We start from the raw sequence: 12,565 nt of genomic DNA, 5'->3' as shown, positions 1-12,565 counted from the left end.
CCAATCTGTATTCCCACTCCTTACACTGTTCCCACTATATATTCCCACTTGTTACATTGCTTCCGCTCTGTGTTCCTACTCTTTACACTCCTCCTGCTTTCTATTCCTGCTCTGCACACTGCTCCCGTTCTGTATTCCCGCTCTGTACACTGTTCCCACTCTATATTCCTGCTCTTTAAACTGCTCCCGTTCTGTATTCCTGCTCTGTACACTGTTCCCACTCTGTATTCCCACTTTTTACACTGCTTCCACTATATATTCCCACTTGTTACACTGCTCCGCTCTGTATTCCTGCTCTGTACACTATTCCACTCTGTAATTCCCCACTTTACATGGTCATCGCTCTGTATTCCTGTGCTTTACACTGCTTCTGCTTTATATTCCCGCTGTTTACACTGCTCCTACTCTGTATTCCCACATTTTACTCTTCTCCCACTCTGTATTCCTACTCTTTATGGTGCCCTCACTCCGGGTTCCATCTCTGTATTACTGCTCTTTACGCTGTCCCCACTCTGTATTCCCACACTTTACACTGTCCTCTCTCTGTATTCCTGCTCATTACACTGTCATTGCTCCGCATTCCCTGTCCTGCTACTTACACTGCCCCCAAACTGTGTTCTCGCTCTTTACACTGCTCCCACTCTGTGTTCCCTCCCTTTACACGATTATCGCTCTGTATTTTTGCATTTTACAGTGCCCCCTCTCTGTATTTCCACACTTTACACTGCTCTCACTCTGTCTTACTGCTCTTTACACTGCTCCTACTTAATATTCCTGCTCTTTACACTGCTCCCACTCTGTGTTCCACCTCTTTATACTGCTCCCACTCTGTATTCCTGCTCTTTACACTGCTCCCACTTAATATTCCTGCTCTTTACACTGCTCCCACTCTGTGTTCCACCTCTTTACACTGTCCCCGCTCTGTATTCCCGCTCTTTACACTGTCCCCACTCTGTATTCCCACTCCTTACAGTGCTCCCACTCTGTATTCCTGCTCTTTTCAGTGCTTCTGCTCTGTATTCCCACACTTTATACTGCTCTCACTCTGTCTTACTGCTCTTTACATTGCTCCCACTTTATATTCCTGCTCTTTACACTGCTTCCACTCTATGTTTCACCTCTTTACACTGTCCTTGCTCTGTATTCCCACTAATTACACTGATCCCACTTTGCATTTCTGCTCTTTACATGGTCATTGCTCTGTATTCCTGCACTTTACACTGCTCCCGCTTTATATTCCCGCTGTATACACTGCTCCCACTCTGTATTCCCGCTTTTTACACTTCTCCCACCCAGTATGGTGCCCCCTCTCTGTGTTCCCTCTCTGTGCTTCTGTTCCCACTCTTTACACTGCTCCCACTCTGTATTCCTGCTCTTTACACTGCTCCCACTCTGTGTTCCACCTCTTTACACTGTCCCCATTCTGTATTCCTGCACTTTACATTGGTCCCACTCTGTATTCCCACCCCTTACAGTGCTCCCACTCTGTATTCCCACTCTTTACACTGCTCCCACTCTATTCCCACTTTTTACTCTTCTCCCACTCTGTATTCCCACTCTTTATGGTACCTTCACTCTGTGTTCCCTCTCTGTGCTTCTGCTCTTTACATTGTTCCCACTCTGTATTCCCACTCTTTATACGATCATTGCTCTGTAAGTCTGCATCTTACAGTGCTCGAACTTTATATTCCCGCTCTTTACATTGCTCCCATTCTGAATTCCCACACTTTACAGTGTGCTCCACTCTGTGTTCTGTCTCTATGTGCCTGCTCTGTACACTACGCTGACACTGTATTCCCACTCTTTACACTGCTCCCATTCTGTATTCCCACTCTTTACACTGTCATCACTCCGCATTCCCTGTCCTGCTACTTAGACTGCCCCCAAACTGTGTTCATACTTTCTATACTGCTCCCACTCTGTCTACCCACTCTTTACACTGCTCTCGCTCTGCCCCGCAGTTTATTCCTGCTCTTTACACTGCTCCTGCTCTGTATTCCCGCTCTTTGTAATGTCATCGCTCTGTATTCCTGCTGTTTACACTGCTCCCACTCTGCATTCCCACTCTATACACTGCCCCCCAGCTTATTCCCACTCTTTACACTGTCATTGCTCTGTATTCCTGCTCTTTATACTGCTCCCACTCTGCATTCCCGCTCTTTGCACTGCTCCCACTCTGTATTCCCGCTCATTACACTGTCTCCCGCTCTGTATTCCTTCTCACAGTTCCCCAAATTTCTTACTGAAAAGATCATTATGCTGAGTGCTGTACGATGATGGAAAATCATCAGATCAACTTTCAGTGAAATTGGAAGTCCAGTTAAGCTTAGGTCTTTAGATAAAAACACCAGTTTAGCATACAGGGTTTCTATGGTAGTCAGAAAAACTGATATCTGTAACCTTCTCTGGTTCCCAGAATGCTTCATTGAGGAACAGACCGTGCAGTTGGTCTTATTATAAAGTTGCCTCTTACTTTTTCAGGAGAGAGAGAGACTTGCCTGCTGCACGTTTCCCATGCTTTACACTGCTCCCGCTCTGTATTCCTGCTCTGTTTTCCTGCTCTTTATACTTTCAACACCCTATGTTCCCTCTCTTTACACTGCCCCCATCTGTGTTCCCTCTGTTTGCACTGCCCCACTCTGTGTTCCTGCTCTTTACATTGCCATCATCTGTGTTCCTGCTCTACACACTGCCATCTTTTTGAATTCCCACCATTTATGTTGCCTCCATTCTGTGTGGCCTCTCTTCAGATTGTGGAATTTTAGACAAATTGAACTTAAATAATGAGTAGACCACAATGTTTCTAGCATAGATTTGACAAAGGCACAGAGTTTCAGTCGTAGTGAATCTGAGGTAATATTGTTGGCACATGTTTTCAAATATTATGTTCCACTTAACTTGTGGTAAACTACATTTCTATCATTGAAAATTTAAACTGGAAGTATATTTATATCTTTTCCTTATATTGAAATGCAATTTTCATCAGTTGGAAGGTTCCTGTTGACTGTAACTGTTAGATTGTACCAGAGCTGAACCTCACTTTCTCCTCGAAGATTGTACCAGAGCCCTACTACTCTTCAAGATATACTATTCATAGAAATATTTTACTTCAGGCACCAAAATGACCAAATTGGTTTCCTTTATTACTGTTATCCTGGAATAAAATAGACTTTCAGCAGTTTTCCATGATATACTTAAAATTGTTTATTGCCAACAAAACATATTCTTCAAACAAGTAGAAAAACAACTAAACGGTATTCCAAAATTGAACTATATCTTTTTAATCCTAAACATTCACATTACAAACAAGACAATTCATCTCCACGATGATGATGTGCCCACGATGATGATGTGAAGTGTTTTAAACAGGAGAAAAGGGGAAACAAACACCCCATGGGCCAAGGTTCTGAATTCAAAGAATAAAATGGGATGACTTCTCACAGTTCCCCAAATTTCTTACTGAAAAGATCATTATGCTGAGTGCTGTACGATGATGGAAAATCATCAGATCAACTTTCAGTGAAATTGGAAGTCCAGTTAAGCTTAGGTCTTTAGATAAAAACACCAGTTTAGCATACAGGGTTTCTATGGTAGTCAGAAAAACTGATATCTGTAACCTTCTCTGGTTCCCAGAATGCTTCATTGAGGAACAGACCGTGCAGCTGGTCTTATTATAAAGTTGCCTCTTACTTTTTCAGGAGAGAGAGAGACTTGCCTGCTGCACGTTTTAGAGGTCTTTCTTCTACTACTGACACATCCAGATTTGTGGAAAAACATGAACAATTTCCAAATGTTTGTAAGAAATGTCACTGGACTTGAAACATTAGTTTTCTCTCCAAAGACACTGTCAGACTTGCTGTGTTTCTCCTGCAATTTCCATTTTGGTTTGTTCCAGAAGAGTGTTGCTGAGTAAAATTCATTATATAAACATCACCTCTTCCAAGCCAAGTTTGTTTGGCAACTCTTATTTCTTTTAAAAGTTTTATTTATCTCTTTTCCAAATTTATTTAACTTCAGTAATTACCAAGTGTGTCATAGCTTCAATTACTATTGAACCAGTCAAAGAAATCATTTGTCCCTTTGAATCTTAGTAAATTCTTTTTAATGCAGAATGTCTAAAGAGTTCCATATTCCAGTTCCTCATGGTCCTTATGTTTCAATATGTATTCTCAAAATTTAGATTTTGTTTAGAATGTTGTAGCTTCTGTGATGATGCTGCTTCTTTACCAAGTTTATGCTGCCCTTGACTTTTTTTTCAGAGAGGTCATAAAAGACACAGACTCCAAAAAGTTTACATTTGAAGGGTTTTAGGGCCAATTTGATTAGAGCTAACAGATATTGCCTCAAGGAAAAAAACACTTTTAAGTTAAAAAAAACACTTATACAATGAAAGAGGAGTGGCCAGTTCTCCCGGATCAGCCCTCCCCGAGTTCAATTTGGTTTTGGTGGTCTGGCTATTCACTGAAGGCAGGCAGGCAGTTGTGAAGCTGCTGACCCAAAGAAGCAAGTCCATGCTGAAGCTGTCTCTCTGATTTCTCTCCTGTAAACCCTGTGCTTGATTTTACCTTTTGTGCTAAGAGGTGTTTGTGGGAATTGTTGCAATTATTGGGAACGGCATTATTATGATGCTGGTCTGTTGAGCTTTTGGATATGTTAAGTTATTTGGTATTCTGTTCTCTTTTATTTGTGTTTCATTCAGTAATCTTGTCAATAAATTCTGTTTTGTTTAAAACCAAGTGGTTTGACCAGCTGCATCACTCCTGGAATATCCACACTTACACCTGCTTAAAACAAGTTAGGGTCTGGGCTACTTTCTTGAAATGTTTTGAGGGGGTCAGGCCTGGTCCATAACACTTCCCAACTTCCAAGTGCTCACTTTGACACATTTTTGACCAAACAAAGAAATAGTCATTTTACTGCAAGCAGCTAAATAAAAGTGATTCCAAAAATGTTAATTTATATAAGACCTCTTGTTTGTAATTTGCATGTTATCAAAACTTATATTGTTAAAATTACTTGGATAAAATGAAGACTTGCATTTGTAGCTACACCATATTATTACTGAGGTCATTGTATTTATTTTGTTTGTGTAATGATCTCTATAGAATGTAAGTAAAATGAAATGTCTACATTTCAGGGCTAGCCTGTCACAATTTATAATTGTGATGACCGATTGCTGTAACTGATGAATATTGCCTCACACTTAATAAAGCAGAAAAAAGACTGAATTAAGGTACATTTTGTTTTCTTTTCAGATCAAAATAATAAACATGGTGTGTGAACTGTGTTAACTGGTTTATTTTAGTGTACACAAAATGGTAGCTTGTTTAGAAATTGTTTCCTCAGGGAGGTATTCTGAACCACGTTGTGGAAATATTTATGAACAGGACTGATGTAAACATTCAAAAATATGAAACATGAAATGAAAGATAATTTAAGTGACTGTACTTTCACTGTGAATATGCATTGATGGACTCAATGCTTCCATGTGAATCAACATTGAAATTATTTGTTGAAACATATCATGCTGTGGGATGTCCAGAAATGTGGCCAAAATGCAAGCATAGATAAATCTTAACTGGCATTAAAATTAGACCGCTGAAGGGAATTTGACTTTTCAGTCAGGATCTGGTACATCACTTTTAATTGTGGCAGAAGAGGCTGAATAATTTCTGTTTTGTGGTAGAATTTCCTGATTTAAGAAGAGCTCAACAAGACTTTTCCAAACTTATACTAATCATTCTTACAAAGGGAGCTGTTTGTCACCATCACCTTCCATCTGCTCATAATTTGACTGCACATTTATCAGTCAATTCACCACAAAAAAAAATCTCTATTCTGTTCCAAACCCACTTTCTTGTGTCCATCCCTTACACAAAATCTTTTGTTATTCTTTCTGTTGTCTCCGCTTTTGGTTATCTTTGAACATTAAAGGCACCATATAAATGGAAGTTGTTTCTATTCATCTATCTGGATATTTTTGTTTAAAATCCCTGAACAGGAATAAAGGGAAATTTATTGCAGAAAGAAGGTATGTTACTTATAAATTTTCTTTGGAATCCTGAGGAATTATAGGAAACAATGAAGATGAATTTCTTTATGGCTGCCATTGCTTTACCAAGTAACTTTCACAGAAACCTCACTTTGTCACAAGTGAAACATTATAGAAGTTTTAGGTTTGGATATTGCAATGTATAAATCTAAAATAAAGAAAATAAGCTTGATTTGGATAGACTTGGAGTGACAGATCAGAGACGAAAGCTTATTATGTTTCTGGGATGGTAGTGAGATGAATTTTCACCTCGGTTTATAATGTTCTTTCTGAATATCACTTAAGGAAATGGGCTACCTTCAGAATGGGATTTTGAAATTAAGTTGTGAACTGGAGGTCGGGGAGGGAATTAATTTAATTATGCGTCTAATCTCTCCACAGTTGACCTATTCCTGGTTAAGTATCTGATATATCCAAATTTATTGCCAATACATAAAAAGGTGGAAGGAAATGTTGTGGAGAGGACATATGAAATCTGCAAGGAGAGATAGATAAGCTGAATGAGTGGGATAAAGCTCAGCAGATGGAATTTAAATATAGTTAAGTGTGAGGTAATGCACTGTGGTAGAAAGAGTCAAAAGGCAGATTCTTATCTAAATGGACAGAGATTCTAAAAAAGCCAAACACGAAGGGACATGAGTGTTTTAGTACATTAAGCACAAAAGGTTATGATGTAGGCAAATAATTTAAAAGACAAATGGAATTTTTGCCTTTATTGCTTTAGGATTTGAAGTTTAGAAAAAAGAGGAAATTTCGCTCCAACTGTTCAGTGTATTGGTAAGGTTGCACTTGGAGTAATGTGTACAGTTATGGTCCTCGTATTTTAAAAAACATTATGTACTAGCATTGGAGAAGTTCAAAAGAGATTCACCAGGTTGACTTAGAAAGAACAGCTAAACAGGTGAGGCCTTCATTCATTAGAATTTTGAAGAATGAGGAATGATCTTATTGAAACATACAAGATTCTGATGGGGCTTCACAAGGTAGATGTTGAGAAAATGTTTCCACCAGTGGGGAAATTTCTAACTGGGAGACAGTTAGAGAATAATGTGAAGTTAACTAAAAACTAAGATGCAGAGGGATTTCTTCTCCCACAAAATAGTTAATGTCTAGAATTCTCTGTCGAAGAGAGTTATGAAGGATAGATCAAAGTATTTAAAGAGGAAGTAGATAGATCTTTAAAATATGGAAGAGGTGAGCCATGAGCAGCTGGCATGAAAGAGGAGTTTAGGCCTGGGGTAGCTTGAGGGGCTAGATGGCCTACTCCTGCTCCTATCTTTCTAGTGTAAGATAACTTTCATGAAATAGGTTGGCAATCCATCCAGCACCTTGTTTAATGTTGCCCAATTTAAAGTTAATTTGCTTTAACGTCAGTAAGTTATGTGACAAAATCCTTCAAAATTCTGTCTGCTTTACAATGGCTTTTCTGATCTTTGTCTTCTTTGATTTAACTTGATTCTCAGCAGACAGCACCATGCAATCAACCAGAGCTGCACAAGCTTGGTCATCACTAGAAATGGTACACATCTGCAGAATCTCCTCAACTGTGCTTATGATGGCTTGGATGATGTGGATTCATCAATGTTTCATCAAATAACACAAATATTTGTAACAAATAGATCTTTCTCTTATTTAAGCTTTTGGTCTAGTCTCTGTTTTCTTCAGCCCACCTCTACTGCACCATTAGTCTCATCATCTACAATGAGCTTTGATGATTCTGTCTTCTTTTATGTAGTTTCAACCTGGATTTCTAGTTTCCAGTCTTAGCAGCAATCACAGTTACTTTAGCAACTGGGACAATCAATTTCTCTATTTCTAACTCAGTTTACTTTTCAATTAGGCTGTTTTTTAAAAGGTGTATGCATTAGTCGCAGACTCTTTCACATTATACATCACTGCTAATATGAAGTAATTTCAATACTGCAGCAACGAATCAATACTTCACGTAAAATTTTGTTTCAGACTAATCATGTAAAAATGCAAATAAAGTTCAAAATATATGATCTTAAGTCTATTTTCAAAGTAACTGTTCTGTCAGGTTCTCCCATTTTTGTCCCCTGACATCACTGTGTTAACGCAGACAATCAACGGGGGCTTGAACTGTTGACATATAATTGTATTTGTGGGTTTCCTTGTTTTGATATCCAGTGACATATGTAGCATGTGGGAAAATGGTTCAATAATGCTCTGTTACTGAATATATTTGTGAAGGCATTTCGAGGAAGTTTAAGGAGTATTTCTCAGGTTATTATTGCAGTTGGAAGATTGTAACTTGACCTCTGTGTGGAGCACTAGAGCCTGCAGTGCAGCAGTTTCCATTTGAAGAAGAACACTGCATTTACATGAATAGGTTCATTTCTGAGACAAGATCAGCTCCATGCCTTTGATGAAGACTTGCACTCCACCATTTGAGGTTAGTAGTTTGATAAGCTAAACATAGTTATCGAGAATGTTGCATCAGCCTGTGAAATAAAATATAATTTTCACACAGTGTTTTGGATGATAAAAGGCCAAAATAATTCTAAGATAAATATGATTTCAAGTGCAATATGAGATATGGCTTATCTGAATGTGTTTACATATTTGAAAAATGTATGCAGTTGTTGCACATTGCAATGCATTTTACAACCTTTGTTATTTTAATCAATGTTTCTTTATGTTTCTGCCTGACCGATATTATTTTAGAATGAATTTCAAAATATTTTCCTTGTTCACATTTCCATTAAATTTATATTTGTGGAATGCATTATGATATATTAAAAGAGTACACTTCAACTATTAGTAGTAAAGGCAATTTTGCTTTGCAGAATTAGATCTGTTGGGAATTGCTTAGTAATGTATTTGCTGATTCTTGACAGTTCAATCAATTACCACTTACTGCCCTTTAGTAATATTTAGTTTCATGTGCCCACTAGGGCCACGTTTTGCAAAGTTTAGTTCTGAAGATGAGACATTCATAAGTTCCATCCTTTTTCTTCAGGTTTATTTATGCATATGTCATATTACTGGATTTCAAAGTTGTTTGGTGTTTCATGAAAATTTGTATTGCTGAATATTTGTTATATCCTGAGCTGCAGTTAGAAGGAAGCTGAATAATTTGCTCTTTGATTTTGATAAATTTATTACTCTTCATTGGATTAAATACCTTATTCTAACTTTTTTTCTTTGCAGTGGGTTTATCAATATAATATCTCGTATTAATCAAACTCAAATTTTACTATGATTAGAATCCTGCTTGACAAATTTGAGCTTACCTGCTTCTAGGCAAGAATAGGTTCTATTCTGCAGGGAAATCTTCCAAATTATTAAGCACAGAATAAGGCTTGCTATGGCTCTCCACTTAATTTACATTGCTGAGTTTCCCCTCGACTGTTCTCAAGCATCTTTAAAATGCTCCAGTTACACTGTTGAATTAAAACAAATCACACACAATTGGACACATGCATGACCTGGTCTGACCCTTGCAACATATAGACCAGGTTTAGAACTGCACAAAAAGCTATATTATATGTTCTGAAAAACAATTGAGACATGAAAATGTTTTCACAGGGGACCTGAGAGCCAAGGGATGTGGTAGCTCTGGAGTCACGTTGTAACCCAGTTCTGGGGTAATACTGCAATTTGAATATTTCTCCAAATTGCTCTATAGTGATGTGGTATATCTGAGAGAAATACAGTGCAAGAGAAACAGGAACGGCTGAATCTTAGGCATTTTCGCCTAAGTTTCATTTTGTCAAATTTCATAGAGGGTTTCTCTCTGTGAATCCTCATGAATTATCTCAAGCTATTGTCTCAAACATACTTCATTAAAAACCAATCACCTCACCCCCAGACCCCTCCCCCACATGGTACTCCATGCTGACAGAATTCTACCATTTGCTATAGCCAGAGGAATTTTCCACTGCCTAGATATCCTGGAATGGATTGGCACTCCAGGCGATGGTGCCATACTTAAAAGGCAATTAGACACCTCAGCAGGCCCTGTCCTTCCAGACTTGCCCTGCATGATTTGTGACGTTTGCCCCAGACATGTGCAAGGGTAAACTGATGCCCCATAGGTATGTGGATGTCTCGTTGGAGTGGTGGTGCAGATGGGGGATTTTCTGTGCCCTCAGGAAAAGCAGAGGTGACCATGATAACAGGCTGAGGTTGTCACCTGGGTCAGCATGGTCTCAGCGTCTGGAGGAATGCCTAGCAGTGTAGAAAGAAGGATAATGACCGTCTCTACTGCCCCCGGTAAGTAGCACCATCTTCTCTTTGCTACCTCACATTCACTCCATCTCTGCTACCATATCCACCACCCACCAAGGCTCGTGCACTACCACTGTCACTTTTACATGTGATACACCACTCATTCTTACTCACTCAACTGACCTTGCATGACTAACTGTCTGTGCTCACTCCCTCAGAACATCTTGTCTTCTTTCCCTTGCCTGCAACAGTATGAACAATTGTCTAACCAGCCTTCATTTCTCTTAATACCTGCCTTTCCCATTCCAGGAGAAAGCAACCCACATTAAACAAGAAAGAGCCAAGAAGGACACCCCCTGGCTGATGGATGTCTCCTTAGAACTGATTGAAGACTTCCACTACAAGCTTCCTGATTTTATGTCTGGGCTAAGTGATAAGGAAATCCAGAAGTACAGTGACCTCTGGCTGAGGTGCAAAAAGGCAAGACAAGGCAGGGATGCTGTGAGCATCCAGGCAGGCTCCGAGCAAGTGAACGCTAACAGAGCAAGCAGACAGCAGCATTGCTGGTACATTCCGAGGTGCAGCGTGGCTGTGCTGAAGTGACCTGTAACTGAATTGGAGATGTGTGATGATGATGATCGAGGCTTTTTAATTAATAATAGGTTATGGAGCGTGGTCAGGTAAGTGGAGTTGAGGCTGAGATGAGAATAGCCAGGCTCTTATTAAATGCCAGTGCAGGCTTGAGGGGCTGAATTGCCTAGTCCTGCTCCTTGCTCTTATGTTCTTTTGGTGTGGAGAGGATGGCACAAGATGCAAAGATCATGAATGTGGATAGTGTATAGCTGCTGCCTACAGGGCATGCCCTGAGATGATGGTGCTAGGTCTCCAAAATGGTAATCCAGAGGAGCAAGTGATGAGCTGAAGTCACCAGGTTCTTGCTCTGACTTTCATATCAGGAATTGTTGGCATCTAGTTTCTTTGTGGTGGATGATAGGAGAGGAAGTTGCATTTGGTGTGGCGAGATGTGCAATTAATGAGGGCAATAACAAGTAATAATCCCAGTTAATTGTCATCTCACCGCTCCCTAATGGACATCTCATATGGAAGCCAAGAACTGTGTTTGAAAATTCAATTCAACAAACGTTAAGGAACAACTCACCTAACTTCTCTTGATGATTCTCTGAGATTTCTCACCATAGTTCATATCATTCATTAAGATTCTGCCCATAATTATTTTAAATTGGCATTCAATACCCAATTAAGGGAGACCTAGAATGAGACAACTCATTCATGGCCACAATTATGAAATGTTTTCAAGCCAGCGTTTGTGTTGGTTAGAAAGAAGAATTGCACTCACGTTAAATAAAGCATGACATAAATATGTTGCTGTATAGATCTGCTGTAGCCAATACCTGTTCCAAGTGGGAAGTATGTTTTCACATAAGTAGCCATCACACTGCAAGTGAATAATAAGAATTCAGCTTATCATGGAAAGAGCAGTTTCATTTCATCCTGTTGTGGAAATAGATTGAAATGTGGTATTTATTGAAGTGTTTATAATCACACAAAAATGGAATTAACTGACTGCTATGACAACTCCACAATGAAGTGACTTTTTGTATTAATGAAGTGAATTCTGTAAAGTGCAGGCTGTCATGATCTGAATTGATCAATCATCTGCTTAGGAAAGAATAAAACAAGGGATTGAATTTTTCCAAAACTTGGCCAGGTATTAATCTTAGGAAGTTTATGGAAATTTCTCTCTCTGAGTTTCAGCAAGTTTTGTCATGCAATTCCCTGCTGTTCACCTCATTAGGTATGCTCCCATCTTGGCACTCCCCACTGGTAGAAACACTCGCTGTACACCAAATGATCAAGCCAAGAACTGCCCTTCTCAGTTGCGGTGTGTGAAGAATTTGAGATGTTCGACAGAGCCGAGATTGCACTCTGATTTGCTTTCAGATATTAGGTGATAGGGTGTTAGAGAGGAGGGCTGTCTACTTTCCTCAGGACCACTAGGGGACACCAAAGCAACAAATCCTGCCATTCTGTCTAAAGGTGCCAAACCGGTCAGTGCAGTGTCCACCATCTTCTCTCCATTCCCTCACACTCACTCTGACTCTGCCACTGCACAAACCACACACCCCAGTCCCCAAGGTTCATGGTCAATTGCGATTGCATTCGGCATCTTCACTCAATCAGTCTCAGCCACCCATGCCCCAAAATACTCACGCTGCGAGGTCCCTGTGTTTCCCACTCACTCATGTCAGACACCTCGCCACTTTCCACTTGCACCAACACTAACCACTGTGTCAACTACTT

The 12,565-nt window shown here is 39.5% G+C and overlaps 1 protein-coding gene across 1 annotated transcript in view; it reads left to right on the top strand.

Moving 5' to 3' along the window:
- The first annotated feature begins 8,189 nt into the window (after positions 1–8,189).
- The window catches only part of LOC122556640 (ras-GEF domain-containing family member 1C-like), a 233,300-nt gene continuing 228,924 nt past the window's right edge, over positions 8,190–12,565 (top strand). Inside the window, exon 1 of the mRNA XM_043703592.1 lies at positions 8,190–8,465. The gene's annotated coding sequence lies outside the window, so the exon portion shown is untranslated. The remainder of the gene's footprint in view (positions 8,466–12,565) is intronic.

This window comes from Chiloscyllium plagiosum, chromosome 14 (assembly GCF_004010195.1).
Source record: "Chiloscyllium plagiosum isolate BGI_BamShark_2017 chromosome 14, ASM401019v2, whole genome shotgun sequence".
Taxonomy (NCBI): Eukaryota; Metazoa; Chordata; class Chondrichthyes; order Orectolobiformes; family Hemiscylliidae; genus Chiloscyllium; species Chiloscyllium plagiosum.
This window is presented reverse-complemented; position numbering and strand designations above follow the sequence as displayed.